Genomic DNA, 18,840 nt, shown 5'->3' on the forward strand with positions numbered 1-18,840 from the left:
GATACGAGCACGTTGCACAGATAGAAATTCCTAGCACATTTTCAAATAATCCGATCTTTTAATTACGTTTCACTAATTACATTCGTGATTCGCGTAGCCCCTGTTGATTAACGCGAAACGCGTATCGACGATCGTGCGGATAAAAGACTGAGAAGCATAGTACACTTTCGAAGAAGCTGAATACGTGCTTTTTACGTAATTGACGTTCGAATTAAAGGATGGATCGATCGAAATTAATGTACCTGCACGTTCGTTGAATTTCAAAGTATCTAATGCTTTATAGGCGATGAAAGAATTTCAAGAAAAAAAAGAGGGAATTAGAATGTAGTGATTGTAAAAATAATTGTACATAATTATACATAATCGATAAAAATTTTATCACGACGTTGAACATCTGGACAATCCAGCTTCCTGAACAAAATAATAATTCTTCAAAGTGTTCGCAATATCTTAAATATTTTTCAAGTCCACCTCATTTCCCCGTAATTGTTCTCATACTTACACGTAACGACGGCGTACATTTATCGAATGAACGTTGCAAACCTTGTACGTTCCCCGAAATATCCTTTTCAACGTCGTGTACACGGAGAGGCAACGCGAGTCGCTCGATAAATCGAGGAAACAAGATTACGAGTTCGCCTAGCGAGTTCATTCATAAACGTCGAGAAAATCGGCTGCCCGAGTAAATCCCGCCGTAGAAACCGGTCATAATTCCAGAAGTAATATAGAGTACCGCGTACTAATCGGGTACGCGCCATTACATCCTCAAACACATTACGGTGTAAACCAATCTAAACGAGCGACAGTCATTACGGAGTTTCAGTGGAACAGGGTACGTCGCGGACACACACCTGCGTGTACATTTCGCGCACAGTTACCGGGCTCTTCCTCCTCCTTCGCCAGTACAAACACAAATGACGCAGCGCGCGTCGTTGCCAAAGCTACGCATTATATAGCTGCTTGCCGTGCTAGCTTTCATTAATCTCTCGTTCCCGAGGCCACAAACAAACTGGAGTCGTAGATACGCGATGGAATGGAGTTTCCTGATGGTACGTAAACCGACCGAAAGAACGAAAACCGGGTCGAAATTGATGCGTACACCTTAACGAGACGAGGTTGGAATCGAAGTCGACAGATCAAGATTAAAGGCGGCAGTTTATTTAAATTGCCGTAAATACGGATGGGAAATGGTTCTCTGTTGTTCGTTGAACCACCGAAGAAGTTATTAAGCCGTGAGTATTCAAATCGACGCGGTAAGAAAAGAACGACGCGTTTCTCTGAGGCTTCTTGGGACTTCAGCAAAGGAGGTAACCCTCTTATTAATACCATTAATCACTTCATAAAGATTCAACGGGTCGAAGAGGCGTGGATGGGGCGAGGGAAAGAGGAAAAACGAAGGCTTCATAAAAACAAGCGGAGGAAAGGTCCAAGAAATCCACTGAACCCGGCCGCTTCTCTGGGGATAGTTTTTTTAGCGGAGTAAGCGGTAAAAAGGGACCGACTGGAAGCGTATTGTTTCTCACGCAACTTTTCACAGATTTCATTTAGCTTGCGATGCAAGTGCTGGTTACGTTTCCGACGAGACGCGGCTTTTTCTTCAATAAAAATTCATTTCCTTCCTTTGATTTACTTCAAGCACCGAGCCAACTCGTTCTCGGGGCTCCTTTTCTTCCGTCTCGTCTTTGCTGGACCAAGCGTCTCGGTGAAACATACGAAGAAACGCTCTGAGAAACGCTCGAGTCCACCTCGACCGTGGCCATCTTCCTCCGCACCATTTCCGCCGTAACCTGAAAAATCCTAGCGATCAACGACGCCTGTGACAAATCTTACCGCGGACCGTTTACCTTTATCAGCGATGGTTTCGTCGTTTAATGAATTTCTCCGAGAAGGATCGCACCGAATTACTTTATGGCCTCTTTGAACCGTCCTTCGCCGAAATTCTCGACGAAAAATTGCGCAACGGTGATATATTTCTATTACGTCCACGCGGTCTTACCACACATGCTAATTCCACTTATGAGCTGATGTACCTATCATGCTTTTCACGCCATTCTTAATATTTGTTATATTTCTTATTACATTTCCATTTGACGTGCTATTTAAAATGATAGAATTTTGATAAATGTCTTGTGATAAACTACTATATGTAAAACATAGTATATGTAAAACATATTTCTTCGAAGTACAGGGATTCGGTAATCGCGTTGTCTCGTTTTCGTGCACCCTATTAATTACTAGGGTACTGGTTCGCGTGATCCTAACTATTTATCCGTCTACCTCATGCTTTCCTTCACCAGGTATTCCTCTTTTCCAATTGACTTTTTCAAAGCCTCCTAAAGGAAAAATTGGCATCTTACAAGAACGAAGTGGAACATGGAAACGTCGAACAATGGTATCTACGTAGCAAAGAAGACGCACTTCTCTTGAATCCCTGAAATACATGGAGACGGGTCTGCATCTAATATTTTAGGAAAGTTTCGAACTACTGGTTTCGCTCGAAGTTGCACGACACGGATCAGGAAAGGGGGGAAACGCTCACGTGCACAGCGCTATTCGCGCACGTAGAATCGCGGTGGCTGTTGAAAAAAAGGGGGCGGGTACGGGCTTAGAGAACGCTAAAGGGTAGTTTCTTGGCAAAGGTAAAGAGAATAGCAGGAAAGGGCGAGTCTAACGGGGTGAGTCGTACCTTGGAGGATAAGTATCGAACCTGAAAATCGCGACCAAAAACCCGACTAGCGTGGCAACGTTATGCGAAAAACGACGAACTAGGTCGACATCGAAGAGTTTCGTTGCAGTTGGCTGGTCCAATCGAGTATCTATCCTCTTTTCCTTCTATCGTGTCCTTCTTTCATCTTTTCGTATGCGGGGGATTCGAAACTCCGTCCGACTGTTTTCCTCATCGCCGACGAAAACATGCTGCCCTTGTACTGTCGTCGAGACAAATATCGAAGTGCACCGGAGGCGGCGGCGACGGCGGGGCCAGCAGGGATGGGTATCGTGGAGGAAAGGGAGAGGATGGAAAGTTTTCCACTATTCTTTTCGTTTATAATTTATGTCTCTGTGAGCACACGACTCGAGACACCGTTTTATCGATTCGGTTACGTAAACAGCCAGAACGGAGTTTTTACTCGCGCGCTTTGTGATGCACTTAGTTGTTTAAACTGGCCAGGCTTTTGTTCGATCGCAGGAATCGCGGTTGAAAGGGAATCCTTTTTGGTCGATGCTGGACGGAATGCGACGGATCGTCTGCTTGGCGACGCAGCTTTACGTGGAATCAGTAGTTCGTTCAGGAACGGAAAAACAAATTCTCTGAACGCATAATATCATTTCTTTAGGCGCAGATGTCACTTGGTGATCAAATTACAGATTCGAAAGGATCTCGATTTTTTTCATCAGAACGTATCTTCTACGACCGTCTCATTTCAGTCTTTAAATCCTCAATTTTTACTTCTAACATTTGAAATCTATAGCAGTCGTTTCAAAAATTACTTTTAATTTATCGAAGTTTCCACATTAAATTTCGTTGTATCTTACTTTAGACTTTAAATTAATACTTTGGGATAATCGATGTAATTAAAAATCACTCCATGACGATACCAATTCAGATACCATCCATCATAAACATCGAGTGCCAATTAGAGAGCCTGCAGTTCGGCTTATCGTTTTACGTTGTTCGCTATAATTCCAATAGAACGTGGCTCGTGTTGCTACTACGCAAACAGTGTGTTGACATATCCGTGAAGCTTGTGCAACGCATGCTGACCGATCAGGCCTCTAGAGGAAAGGGCTGACCTATCCTGCGCCCTGATAACTCGGTTACGTTCCAATATCATGATTACACGTCATCCTTGGCAGTTGACAATCCCCAGAGTAATGACTATTGTGGAAAGTTCGAAATTGTCACGGGATCGCGTTGATCGTTTAAATTCTTCAGTCAAGCGAGAGTGTACTCTCTAGTTGTGTTGGTCCGCTAATCGTCACGGCCATGAAAATGTATGGGCGCACGTTCCTGCATTAATTTTGTGACGTAACGCTGTTCTTGAAAGAATTCGTGTTTTGGCATGATCGTGCCGCGCGTAAAAGTTTTCTCGTTTCCCGCACTCGGCTGCGGTAATAATTTTCCACGACCCAAAATTTCAAAATTGCTGTGGCGAAATTTTATCGCCTTTTCTTTTGTACCATACGCGAGTACCTGGAAAAACTTTCACGTGTTTGAGGTTCGGTATGCTCTCTAATTATCGGTATAGATAGGTGGATTTCAGAAATGTTCATGAATTAAGATTCAAGTTCATTATTCGTTCTAAATTACTAAGGCCGACTCTAGTAGATTTAACTAACGTTGCTTTTACATTGTATTAACCAAAATTAATTATTTAACTACATTACATCTATCTTTTTACACTGAAATATTGGATTTAAACTTCAGTGTATACGTAATTGGTTAACTACATATTTATCTCTAAACATTTACATATTTAACTGTGTGCTCCCAGGATTCGTTCCCTTTAGCTGCTTTGGTTTAACAAATTAATATTCCAAATCAAACTTATCACGTAAAAGATACATTTGCTTTCCCAAAGATATTATCATTAACTGACGCAATTAATAAGAACTCATACGGTATAAAGACGCATGGTAGAACACTAAGACAGTCTCGAGACCTTAGCAGATCTTCCATTGTACAAAAGGTATTCAACGTCAGTTATAGTTGCGCCATTCGCACGACAGAAGGAAGCACACGCCAGTGTGGTTTTCCCGCCAAGTTCATTCAGCATCTTGCGTTGGATGTAAGCCAAATACTGAATACACCAGCGCCTTCCGCCTCTGCGTTCCTCTTACTCGCCTCGCCTCGCAACCATTATCATCCCGGAATAGCAAGTTGATGTTCCCTGTGTTGCTTACACCTTTGGCGTCGCTTGTTTATAGAACAAGCAACACCGGGCTCTAATAAGGTCGGGCCACGGCCCTATTCCGCAATATTTCGCGACAAATTGTGCGCAACGTTACAGAAAATAAATGCGACAGCCAAATCCGGCACGAGTTATTGGTCGCGTTATTCGTCTTGAGCATTTCTTCCGTAAGAGATTCTATATCCTCCGTGGGCGACGTGGGACATCGTGGTACACTTGAGAAAAAGAAGAAGAGAGAAAAAAGGTACAGATTGGCTGTCGTCGAGCGATAGTGAAAGCGAAAGGCGAAACGAGCGGGGCTCTCAAGTTTTTTAAACGATTTAATACTTGCCGCCTCTGGCCTGCTGCAACAAGTTATCAGCTCCTCGCAGACTTCCTGCAAACCGCGCTTTAATAGTTCGAAATAAATTCGCTGTAAATCGATGGTGTAGCTGATAAGAGTCGCGATTATGAGAACAAGTTAAAAAATTAATAAAGTTAACTTCGTTTCGTTACGTCGGAACTTTGGTATGAAAATCGTGTTCTTTTTTCAATTCTCTCTCGCGAAAATGAAAGAAAACAACAAAGTATAACAAGAATCGTGCGACATCGACGTCCTGGAAGGAGTCTGACCTTTTTTCTTCTTCTCACGAAACTCTGCCGCGTGCTTGGAAAAGGAGCGGGGATCAAGGCGCGGGTGTGCGTAGCGTTCATAGTATTGGCAGCGAGCCAAGTCACGTTGCGACTCAATGAAATCTTTCTAGGTTAGGTTAGCCCCCTCTTTCCGCGTTAAGCATAGGATACGTTTACATCGACTTGCCAGACGCGCGAAGAGGCTGGCCAAAGGCCAGCCAGAGAGAGAACTCGCCGAAGTGGCTGGTTTTCGGCCCCGACGGAAGTAGTGGTGATCAATATTGGTCAGACCGGGGACTTCTTAAGCGCGAACTCGTATCACTTGGAAACTTCACTGCGTCTTTACCGTTCAGTTGGTCGCGTCAATGAGACGTTACATCGGTGGCCCAGTTATCATCTCTACTGGAAAAGAATTAACGTGTTACCATGTGTGTGTCGTGACTTGCAGCTATATTTCTATTGGTGCAACGAATCGTGAATATCGCGAAATTGGATTTTTCAAGAGTTCACCTGTGCCTCCGATTTTCTCGGCCCGATTGGAGCGGCACCGGTATATGTGTATAGAGGCGGGAACTCGGCACGATATCTCGTCATTCAAACTCGTCCGACAACGACTGGTTGGCCGGATTCACGGCAAAGAAACACTTTATTCAATATCGCATGATGCGAGAAGTTTAGCTCGCGGACGCGTAACAAGTAGTCATGCACCGAAAATGCATCGTTTCGGCATCGGTGCAACACGATGCTCGCGAGCACAATCCAGCATCGTCCCCCCTTCTGATGTGTTCACTCTACTCGAGCGTTCTCCCCATACCCGCGTTTCTATCCCGCCGTCAAGCGAGCGTGGCGTGGCGAGGAGGAGCAGTCAGGCAGTCAGGCTCTCTGCTGGCATTAAGTATTCCCGTTGGGTCGGCGTGGCGAGGAGAAGTACGGAGTGGCGCGGAGTGGCGCGGAGTGGCGCGACGCGGCGTGGCGAGCGGCGCTGTCGGTCGATGCTGGGGTGCTCGCGCTACGAAGGAAGGAAGGTGAAACGGGTGAGAAGGAGAAACAGACCGATGCTCTCTCCCTCTTTCACGTCGTCTCTGGTTCGTCCTCTCTCCATCGGTGTTTCTATCCCCGTCACACCAGCGGACTTTCTCCGGCTAGAATCGAGAGGCGCTATCTCCCTCGAGCGACGGCAGCGCCCCGGGGGCGCCTGCGCGCCTCGGAGGGGTAGCAGTCGCCTGATAGTGGCGAAACCCGTTGGCGAGGGGAAAGGGGCCCCTCCCTGTTCTATCCCTCGCTCCTCGAGCGTGCACCCCACCATCGGGTGCCGCGCGGCTCCGCTACCTCCCCTCGCTACGGCTCCACTGCCCGGGCCTCCACGGTCGCCCCATTCCGTTCTCGGCATCACAGCGTACAGCATTGAACTCGACGCACGGCGACAAGGAGCACGACAACGACCACCTGCCTTTCTGTGCTCCACGGATTATATCTGTCTCTCTCTCTTTTTAACGTTCTTGTTGCCTGATCGTTCATTTCCGTCTTCGTGCACGCTGCCGCTCCCGCTACTGCGAGAAGAGGACACAAGAAAGAGGATAACAAGCCATATACAGGACAATAAGCATTCGATCGGCGCTCATTCAGCCGTTCCAAAGACATACACAAACACTGTGACCGGAAGATTTTCACGCGCAATTGACGCCAAGGATAAATAATCAAGTACGTTCGACATTTGATTAGCTGCGGTGTGTGGCTCTTGCAGTGTGTCACTCCGTTTTTTGGGTCCGTTGTTTCACGCGTGTTGCAATCTCGACGGCTCATCTGCTCCGGTTCCAGTGTCCGCGAGTAGCAACCACGACGATTAACGTGACAAGTGTGTACCGCGCGCGAATGTAAACCGTTCGACGAGACGTCGTTCGATCAAGAGGATCGTACGTATCGTTGTTCGATCGCCAGCTGTGAGTTTGATCACCGTGATCGTCGTTCACGTCGTAATCATCGTTAACAGTGGCACCTATCTGCGTAACCTGACGAACGATCGTCAGCTGGATTCGAAACAGATTGACGCAAGAGATCTGTTACGAAGCGATCGTGACGTTCACGTCCTCTGGAAGCCGTTGGATACAAGATATACACGCGTGTGCTGAAAAAGCGCGAGCGTCCGACACGAGACACCGTCGGTCTCTCGCTCGTCAGTTTTTCTTCTCGCAAAGGAAGGCCATAGCGTTGATCGCACGGCACTCGGTACTCGCGGCAGTACTGAGTGACCTGCAGTACCCGGCAGTCATCGAAAAGTGTACACGACGGCGGTCACCACGTACATCACGCCGCTCATCACCCCAGAGAAGGTACAGTGGTTGCATTCAAATCTTTGATTATATAGGAACAATCCTATCTATGTATCGGTACGGAGGATGGAATGCAGAGAACGATCATCCCGAAGGAAATCGTGTATATCTGGTGAACGTGTAGGTGTATCGCGTGGATGTTTATACGCTCGTAATTTCTCCTACGCGGCTACCTCTAACGTACGACCATCTATATGTGTGTACATACACGAGTGGGCGCGTATGTGTGGGTATTACGTTGTGTGCTGGCTGCAGGCATGTGTGTGTGGGTGGAGCTTGATCCTGGATGTCATCCGTCGGACAGAGACGGACTAACCCGGCTTGGTGGATCTCTCATCGAGCTTGCTTCTTTTCTCCTGTCCTTCTTATCTTTTGCACCGTTTATTTCTCCAGACAATGTGCAGTGACCGAAAAGTTTCGCGTAAATGACGTTCGAACGAAGCTTCGCTTCCCCAAGTTTTCGCCGGAAGTTCCGAAACCTTTCACTCGATGCGTCGGACCTTTCATAGCCATGTCGTGCAATCTCTGATTCTTCCATCCGTCTCTCCCTCTATGTCGTTTTCTTTGTCTCCTTGCCTGTAGTTGGTATTTTCTTTTGGTCGCCAGTTGCCAGCAAAACTTTAATCCCGCTGACGGGCAAGCCAATTGATAGGATTCGATGACAAGAAAACTCCGGGTGCCTGAGTTTCTTGCATTGCAACGCGAGGATGAAAACTTCCTTCGATATTCTTCTGGTTTCATTGTGAACGTGAGCTCTTTGAGAATCATGGCTATGCTGTACTTTGGTACGTCAAATCGGATGAATGAATTATTAACGGAATTAATAAGTTGAGTGATTCAACGGAGAGTGGAGAATACTATTTCCTTTTCACCGGAGAGAAATTACTCTAGTTCCTTATTACGTTCTCCTCCTCCCAAACAAACTTATTATCTTAAGTCCTTCGATTCTCCAAGCGAAACGATAACGAGATCGTTACTTCCGAAGTTCCCGCCTCGCGACCACTGCTCGATAATTATTATTTTCTCCTTTCAACGAGTCGGTCGAGCATTACTTTCAGTGCAGTTTTCCAAGATTTCTTCGAGCAATTCGCGTTCGAACGATGATATATTTCTGAGACGGGGCGAATACGATGCGCGCCTCGCGCCTCTCCTTTATCTTTCTAGGCCACATCTATCCCGTAGTCACTCTGTATCGAGATTTTAAATACGTTAACCTACTTCCTCTGTACAGGTACTCTCTCCCGCCGTTTGATCTCGAACAAAAACGCCTCTTTATCCTCCAAGTAGTTGGACAAGTACGACAAGACTGTTTCTCGAGTCGATTTCAATTTATTCGCCGATGAAAATCGTTTCCCGATTTAAAGTACACAATTCCCTCCGTTGATGGGATTTTTAATTAATTCCTGCCGCGCGTCTGCCGCCGGAGAAAAAGTAACGTTTCCGCTGGCGTATCGAGCCGCGTCGCATACATTAAAATGATCATTAACGAGCTCACTGATACGTCGAATGATAGGGCAGTGTAACGTGGCCAAAATTTAGGTCACGAACGATTTTTTTCATTCCGCTTTATTACACCGAGCGAATCGCGTTGTCGAGAGTATCGACTCCAATGATTGCGCGGATAATCCGCGGCTCCGAATCTTCCTGCCCTCTCTTCTCGTTCTACCTTCTCCACTCCGCATACGCGTCCATGTGCTATCAAACGAGGATCCGTTCCCATTTCTACTCCCCAATACCTCTTTTTACCCCTTCTCACTTCCATTCCAAGTTCGATTCTATTGCGACCAAGTTAGTTCCCATTCTCACAGATACATGACTGCGTACTCTAGCACGTACACTTTCGAGCGACAGACGCCGACATATTTCTCCAGGTATCGCGAGGAACGGTGGATTTTGCTCGTATATCATGTGTAAACAAAAACCAAAACATCTAGCTGTCGACTGTGGAAGATGGAATTTATGGTTGCACGATCGTCTATCCTTAGGTGATAACGTTTGCCCTTTGCTTCCTACCTTTTTCTTATTTCTTGTCATCTATTTTGTATGTTTGCAGACATGAAAATTGGGTAGAATTATGGGAATTAAATAAAAGGTTGATGATCACGATTAAATTAACAGAGACAAATTTTTTCGTCTATCGAAATCTTCCATCCGGGTGAAGTAACACCATTTACACATTTTCTTCCGCTTCCAAATAACCACAGAACGAGAAGTTGCCGTGCAAAGTGACACGTTACTCTCACGTTCCGAGTATTATCTCTACAAACGCTATATTCTTCCCCAACATACAATAACGTTTTTACCACGAAAGAATTAACACGATTCAACAACCGTATCTGACGCGAGACGCTAGAATCCGTAGTTAAGTAGATCCATCACATACTGATCAGACACACAAACAACAGTTGGACAGCGTATAACTTTCTCTCCCGGTGTATCCCGAATCCCTTCAATTCCACGCTGGCAAAGGTCTCTATCGTACTTTCATTCCCATCTATCCATCGCGAAGTCCTCGGAGACCAAAGCGTCGTAGACAGAGTTTCCTAGCGAAACACCAGAACGTCTCGATAAAAGGGTGTAAAGGCAGCTCGAGGATAGGATGAACGTATAAACGTAATAAATATTTTTCGTCGGGTCGCGCGAAAAGTTTCCTCAAAGCTGGCAGAGGAGTGGCGGGCACGGGTTGTTGATTAAACGTTGCGCCGGCGAAACGTATTATTACTTAGAGAACGACGCTTCTGAACTTGCTCGCTCGAGGGGCGGCGGACTTTTTCTCGAAGCGATGCAGTCCAGCGATTGTTGGTCGTTCTTTCCTCCTCGGACAGGATCCTCGAAAGCCTCGACCTTTCCTATACACTTTGGAAAAACGCGAAAGTTTGCTGCAGTGTGACGAGCGCGGCATGCTCTCCTGTTGCACGTAAAGAGACGCGCGCACACATAGACAAGTATCGTTGGATGCGGATTTCTCCGTGGAAAGAAGCTTGGTTTGCTCGTTCTGTGGCCGCTTTGCGCGAGCAAAAGGGAAGTAAGCGGATTTTGCGGTGGTCGGCCGGCTATTCGCAAACTGGAAACGCGACCCGACCGTAGAGATCGTTATTCCGTAAAGGGGGACGAATTAAAACAGCGCATCATGAACAGTCGCGACACCGAGTGTTCCTTGGCAGGAAAAGGAAGATTTGGAGAATCGGAATCTCGCGGTGCGAGTTCAAGCTACTTAGGATTCGCCGTGAGTAGATGAAGCGGAGGAGAAGTTGATCCGCTTTGCGAATAATTATTCTCAGTGACTTTGATGTCGATAATAATCGGATAAAGGAGAAAGGCTGGTGTGAGTTGACGACAACCTTCTGTTTTTCTTCGCTCCATTTTCGATTCTTGATATTTCGATATAAATGTGGTTGGGTGGGTTTATGAGAAGTTCTGTTATATTTTTTGTGGCCAAATAGCGTGGAAGAAATATATTCAAGGGTTAGGGTTATACAGAGTTATTCTTTAAGGGTTATTTAGTTAATTCTCTCGTTATTGATGAGCATATGCGTTCCGAGGGTTCTTAAGGTGAAAGCATTAATTCTAAATAAACATTAAAAGAGAATCTGTGATTGGTATGTAAAAACTCGAAGACCGCAGTAGAATTAAAATAACCATTTTCAACGTCGGCGAAAGAAAAGAACTTATTAAAGGGAGAAGTATGAAACCTCATAAAAACTGCTAGAAGATTACTCATAGACGGTCGAAGAACTTCGTTATGGAAACTAAAACATTTCTGAAGTTCCTTACGTCTGATCATATACGTTTAAAACTACTTCTTAAGTTCCAATATTTTCCTCCTTTAGAAACCTGTCTCTCGTATAATTCTCACAGAAATGATTCCAAAATTCACCCATTTTATTCTCGAATACTAAAGTAATATATATTAAGAACATCGTTTTCCTTGTTACTTTCGATGTTTTAAAAGAGTATGAAAACCAGGTACTTAACGATATTCGATTGGAATGAGACCAATGGAAGCGGATGTAGAGAAATAAAGGGGAGGTACGATCACGCGTCACCGTTTGGAGGAATTAGGTGGCCGAATTCGCGAATAACAGGGCTGTTTACATCGAAACGCTTTTAAACCCCGTCCGGCGTACCGGCCAGCCCCGTTCTGAGAATCCTTGCAGCCCGTCACACTCACTGATACCGTTGATAAACGAGCAGAGATGCAAAAGTAGGTGACTCGGACCGACCACTTTCATTCTTTACGTTCAGCTAGGCGTGTATGCACGGTTCTGCTCGCTTCGCAGCAAATACAGAGAGAAAGAGTGTCTTCAAGTTCCCTCGCCATTTTCGGCCCACATACTACTATTTGATATTTGTCACGTCTTTCTTACGCGCCAGATTGACATGAAATGCGAAATGTAATTCCGTGACACATCGGATTTGTTGAATATCCTCGAGAGATGTCGAGCAGGTTCTCCCTAATCCTTTCACTTTTATAACCGGACTGCAGATTTTGGAAGGTTTCTTAATAAAACACTCGATATTAGGATTTTAGAATAGCAGGTGGAATATTTCTGTTTTTTGGAACAACAGGGGTGTGTTTAGCTAATGGTAATTGGATTTGACAGAATGTTAGTGCATGTAGTTTTTATAGCATTTAGTATGGCTTGTATAAGAGGTAATCGTTTCTGGTTAAAGGATTTCTAATAAAGTTGGTAAAATAAGTATTTAAACGATAAATTTTGAAAACGGCTAAAATTTATCTACGAGATCCAGATTCGGAATTGTGACGTAATCGGCGGCTTGGCCAGTAATATCGGTATAATTATCGCGTTAATCGCTTAATCAATTATAAACGTAGCCAACCGCATTCCCGATTTCATAGAAAATTATTATTCATACCAAATAATACCGCGTCACCGCACAGACACCCCTAATTTCCCGTAAATGTAGAAAGCGTCGGCATTCCCGTTGTATTATTAGCCCAACGATTATCTATTGCATTATTCACGCGGCTTGTTCCGATGTAATCGAATGATAATGATCGATTTTCCAAAGCTTTCTTCTTCATTTTCAACTATCGAATCTTTCCTTTTCTAGATACCAAAAATAGAAGTCAGAATCAATCGAAACGCACGAACGAAAATATAGTCACGACACGCTGTTTCGATCAATGAACTATGGCAATGCGGAAAGAAAACCGCCAGACACTCACTTCGCTATTAATTAACGATGGCCGAAGACGATACTGCAGGACGATAATTATAAGCAACGTTTCCCAGAAACGATTGCGACGCGATCGGTGAACGTACCGGAGTTACAGATATTAGAATGTAGAAGGAACGCGATCTCGACACTGTTTTATCGTGACGCGAAGCGAGAAACATTTTCCCGATACTCAATACTCGTATTTTCCAAAGCAAGCGGCGCTCCTGTGTGCGTATCGTGAGACCAGGGTTGCCCCTGGTATCTTGCTCTCTTCCTTTTTCGCGCTGGGGTTAATCAGCCGGGCTCATCGACGCTCAATGTGCGTGCACCTAATTCCAGCGCGGGTTCGCGTGTTTCACGTACTATGCGATCTGAAGCTTCGACGTTATTAATTAACGCCACCGTTAAATCTCGCATAATAGTTGCGCGACTAGACACAGACTATCATTATATCGGTTAGAGTGATCCGCGTTGTTTCCGAAAATTAACTGTGCGTTTAATAAAGAAGAGACAGGGGTGGTTTAAATTGAAAACATTTTGAACATTTTGTAGGATGTCAATAGTTTGGTAAATTAAAATAAATATAGAAAATATCAAAGTTTATCGTTGACATTTAAAATTTTATATTAATATATTATTTGAGTTCGTTCTTTTTATTAATATTATACATCGCAAGTAATTATTTTGAATGAAATTTAATTAACGATATCAAGTTCTTCCGTGTTTTACTCTGTCGTAATCTCATTTCCCTCGCAAATGGGATTGATATTTTTCTCTTTCCATTTTGCCTGTAGAATAGTGAATTAAATCGGAGGCAAACATTCATGAATTGTAATACACTTAGCCGCGGTTCAGCTTCGTTTAACGACAACTGATGTTTAATGTTGAAAATTCCATGGCTCGAAGAGAGTTGCGTTTGAAGCGATCCTATTTCCGACCTTTTTCGGCAGAATAACGTCAAAGAAAAATTCACCAAATAACAAAGTTTAGGTGGAAATATCACAACAACGCAATTACACATGCTTTTGTCAAACTAGTTTTGCAACAGGTCACTTTTGTCTTTTTTACAAACATTGAGGCAAACAGACGAATGCGGAAACTACTTCCCATTTATTTCTGATACCTACATACATATGTCCAACTTCGCACGAATAAAATCTCTTTATAGAGTATTTCCAAAATTTTACCATATTTCAATGTAATTGTCATTCAAATTCGTTCATCATAGTCCTTGATTTAAACGTTTGCTCTAAATAGCTCTAACTAGTTATCGATTATCATTTCCATTGCAATATGAAATCATGAGATATGTCGTATAATTGAAAATAACCTGATGTCCATGATGTAAAATGAATTTTATCTAGTTCCTTGATAGAGATTATACATATGCTCTGAGTACATGGTCGACAGAGAATTGAGGTTTCTATCTCAGTGAACACAGACATGTCGGTCGACATGCATTGGGCTTCCGTGCTGTACACGAGTCGTTAATTAATCCCTCGTTACCGTGCGTATGCTACACCCCAAGATCTGCGTTAACAGAGGTAACCAGAGGTTTGACCGTCAAATCGCGTTTAAATACGCGTCCTTTTCGTGGCTGTTTAAGCCATGCATGCTACAAGAGCCATTGTAAACGTTCTCCGTTGTTTCAAGGCAATTTCAACAGGTTCTCATTGGTAAATCTACTCATACCGTACCCAGAAATAATCATCAAAGGTTTCACTCTGTAAATGTTCCAATATGGTAGAATTTGAAGAACCAATTCGGTGATATTAGGACTGATAACTAATAACTAGTTACGTTGCGAAGTGGTAGTTCTTATGAAGTAATATCTAATCGTTCCTATTCTCAAATCTCATCCTGTACAATTTCGACGAATGAATTTCGATTGACTATATTCGATGAATTATAGCATAAATCAAAAAGAAATTGAAATTCATGTCATAGAAAGAATTTTTAGTGTAGATACATTTCTCAATTTATAATTTCTGTATTGCTAATATATATTCGGAATCGCAACTGAATTTTTCTGGTGTGTTCATAATTTATGTATAATAAATTACTAACGTTTTCATTGACAAAATAACCAATGAAATATTTGAAATATTCGCAGTAATGCAAATATAATACTCGGAGAACGTCTGCTTGTTTTCAATAATTATAATAAAATATTGCATTATAATAAATATTATATTAAATCGATAATCCAAATATAGATATTTGAAGAACCGTCAGCTATTTGATTCCACCACGTGATGATAATGCATATTCCTTTTTAGCTTGAATTAAAACATTTCTGTCGATGGATTTTTAGACGAACACTTTTTAGACTTGCATGTATGTACAGTACGAGCCTTTAAGATACTTTTCTAATCATAGATGCCACACACGCGTGTGCAACGGAAACGTTTACTTTCGATATTTCTTTCTATTAAATGGCTGAATGTGATTAACGCAAAGATCAGCGACACGATGCATTGTGCGGTGATTTATAACCGCGGCATACAGTGGTATCGTGCGTTATCGTTGACCGCCAGTTCTATGTGTTTGCCCGCGCGATCGATGGAAAATGTGTGGAAATGCACATAGCATCAGACCTCGGCGTGTCTCATTTAAGGTAGACACGTACGATTCCAATGTGACGTGTTAATACAACGATAGTATCACGGCCTCACAATGTGTCTGTGTTCGTGCTCGCTCCGCTAACGTATCGGACAGATATTTTTCATAAAGATCCACGATGCGCGTTGTCTCGACATACGTAATGGTACATTCGAGGAAATAGAAATTTATTTGACATTTGTGGCTTTGTAATCTTATTTCTATTATTATTCCTGGAATGTTGTTTGATTACATTGTTGTTCTTATTTCATTTGGAGGTTACTGTTGATTAGTCGAATTTGATTGTGTAAAATTATTATTTCTACTTTTAATAAATTGCGTAAGATATTGACACGTACGTGGCCACACACTTACTTTCCCAGAAAAACAGAAATTTATTATTTCTATCTAGTCCTAATAAATTCCTTCACGATGGGATTCAAATTCCTAAAAAGTTAATATATTTTTACTATACGCGACAAGTAGATAGTAGAATAATTTTATCAATTTAATTCGAACAAATTTTCAAGTACGCAACGTTCCGTTTTGAAGGCATCTCGTAAATTCATTTGAAACATCTATTATACACGTTTAAACAGAGATATTCACATTTTAATACAAGAAGTTACTAGAATTTATGCGACGATTCCCCTGGAACGATATTACATCTTATCGCTGATTATCCTCCGGAAACGCACTCGGATTGCTCGAATTAATCAGAAAGAGAGAGAGAGAGAGAGAGAGAGAGAGAGAGTGAGTGAGAGAGAGGAAGGGAGGGAGGGAGGGGGGAGGGAGGGAGAGAGCTGGATTAGAATACTCATGACGAAAACGTTCAGACAGGGCTGAATCGGAAATCAGTTACACGATTCAGTACGTACCGTAGATATCCAACCTAAAATCGATAATTACTCGAAATTCTGTGCGACACAATAGCCATGATTATTTTTGGTCAATTCGGCTGACTCCCCTAATCAGCGGCAATCAAAAGCGGCTAATTGCAATGGCGTTACGTCGAAATCAATGGCATCTCAGTCGCTGGTTTACGTTTTAATTGAAACGGTGCAAACGGTCTTAATGGTGTTTCTGTTGTACACGATTGAATGGGACATTACAATGGTATCCTTACCGTCAATTCACCCCGGCTATCTACCCTTCCCTCCCTGTTCCGTGACGTGGCAAACGGTTGTTGAATGTGCTACCTCCTGCCTGTCGTGATCGAGTTTACGTCGTTATTGAATTTCTACGTGCTCTGCCAGCGTAGATACGTGATTAGAGCTCTCCCATTCTCCTCTTTTTCTCTTCATTCAGTAACATCCTCTATGGAAGTATCCATCTCGAAGCAAAAGAAAATACTTCAGACAAACTTGCTTATTAAATCACAATTGTCGGGCTTCATTACAGTGTTAATGAAATTTCGAAATGTTTCGTATTACACGCAAAGTGTATTCATAAAATGTTTGTTCAAGTATTTTCATAAAATTACACTGATTATTTTTCATAAAATTGTATTGATTATTATCGATCGTGCTAATCTTAATTTAGCGTATCCTTCAGCAGTTACAATATTTTTCTAAATATTCTGTGATATTTAACCATTTACATACAAACATATCCCAATTCCGACAAGATATTAAATCATTATCTTTGCAAGTCAATATGCATATCATCCTCGTCAATCTACGAACTCGTCGCAATTGGGCGTATATACACGTGAATTACGTAAATCCACGTATGCACGCGTGTTTTTGTTCAATGACACGCAATCTGAAGCAGATCCCGTAGTTTGTTCCAATTTTAGTTGAACACGGTAGTACAGAAACTTATACGAGAGTCTCCCTAGGATGACTTGGGGAGCGTGCGTTGTACTTGGAGATATTTTGCGAAATAGCTCGACTCCACCGTAGAGGGGATAAGAGTTTAGGGTGGAGTTTTACGAGCGACGCCGAAATCTCAGGCATGCAACTCGATAAAAACCGCTCGGCAGCCCCTCGAGTATCCTCTTTTATTACCTAATACTCGTGAGACTCGGTCACCAGGATATCTTGATTCTATTTTCTTCTCGTCCCGAATTTCGCGGTACCTGCCAAGGCTCGGGCTTCGATTCAATCATCGTTCGCGCGAAAATCGATCAAACGAACATCCGCGCGTAAGTTCGTAATAACAAGCCGCAAAGTGCTCGATGACAATTTTCCACTCTCTGATCGATTCCGTCGCTCGGTTTCGTAATTCATCTATCGATCTCGTTCCCGAGGACTTGACTGCGTTCGAACGACTCATTCTAGAACTCCGCGAGTGTTCCATTTAATTCTGTTACGTCACAGCGAAAACGTACGCACTTTATCCTTAAATGTGCATATAGTTTCTTCGTGAAATGTAGTGTTTGTTACGTTTCTTTCTAGAATCTCGTTTGTCAGGATTCGAATATGGAATTAGGGGTTACATAGTCGCGTATTTTTCCTGAAATTTTCATGAAAACAGTGATGGAAGAACGATAGAAGGAAAAAATCGATACCGACGATTCATTTTTTAACAAAGTCGACGAACTATCGACGGTCTCGCTAGAAGGAAGAAATATAAATGTACAATCAAGGCACGACTTCCGCGTAGCGCGCCGTCGGGTTTAAAAGAGCGCCGAGCATTTCGGGCGTCTGAATAAAAGGCGAGTCCTGATAATGTGCATCAAAGGCACACACAGTAAAAATAGAGAAGCGTGCTTAAGCCACGCGTGCACTTGTCGGGCGTCGATGCTTTCATCTTCGCGCTCAAAGAGTGACTCGTAAACGTTTGATGCCACAGGATCAATAAATGTATCATGCCCCGGCCGAAAGCCGACACATCAGCATCGAATTTCCGCCAAAAGAACGGAATTCCTACGTGCAGAGATTTTTTTGTATTTCTCTTTATCTCTTCTTTTTCCTCTCCTTTCTTCCCTCTTTGACTCAAACATTTCAAGGAGCAGACACTGAGGAACATTCTGTTGCTATGAAATGTTCGCTATTAGATGATTTTATATTTACTTGTGCTGGAATTCTGTGGTTATAGCAACTGTAGCATAGTAATCATTTTCGACTTATAGATTTCGTCAAGGATAGACTTTTGAACGGCAATAAGAAAAAAATGTTAAGTACAGATAATTAAAAGATAAGTGCGGTGCTGTAAATAATTATAGACTCAAACACATTTTCTGCGTTATTTTTTCAATA

The 18,840-nt window shown here is 43.0% G+C and overlaps 1 protein-coding gene across 5 annotated transcripts in view; it reads left to right on the top strand.

The window, feature by feature from the left end:
* The window catches only part of Rbp6 (RNA-binding protein 6), a 766,744-nt gene that overhangs the window by 523,089 nt on the left and 224,815 nt on the right, over positions 1–18,840 (top strand). Inside the window, exon 1 of one of the 5 annotated variants that reach the window (XM_069115478.1) lies at positions 6,892–7,852. The exons of the other annotated variants lie outside the window; for them this stretch is intronic. The gene's annotated coding sequence lies outside the window, so the exon portion shown is untranslated. Of the gene's footprint in view, positions 1–6,891; positions 7,853–18,840 lie in introns of those variants that run through there. 5 annotated transcript variants of the gene reach the window in all.

Source organism: Bombus flavifrons, chromosome 6 (assembly GCF_040668555.2).
Source record: "Bombus flavifrons isolate JBK064 chromosome 6, iyBomFlav1_principal, whole genome shotgun sequence".
In the NCBI taxonomy this organism is placed as follows: domain Eukaryota; kingdom Metazoa; phylum Arthropoda; class Insecta; order Hymenoptera; family Apidae; genus Bombus; species Bombus flavifrons.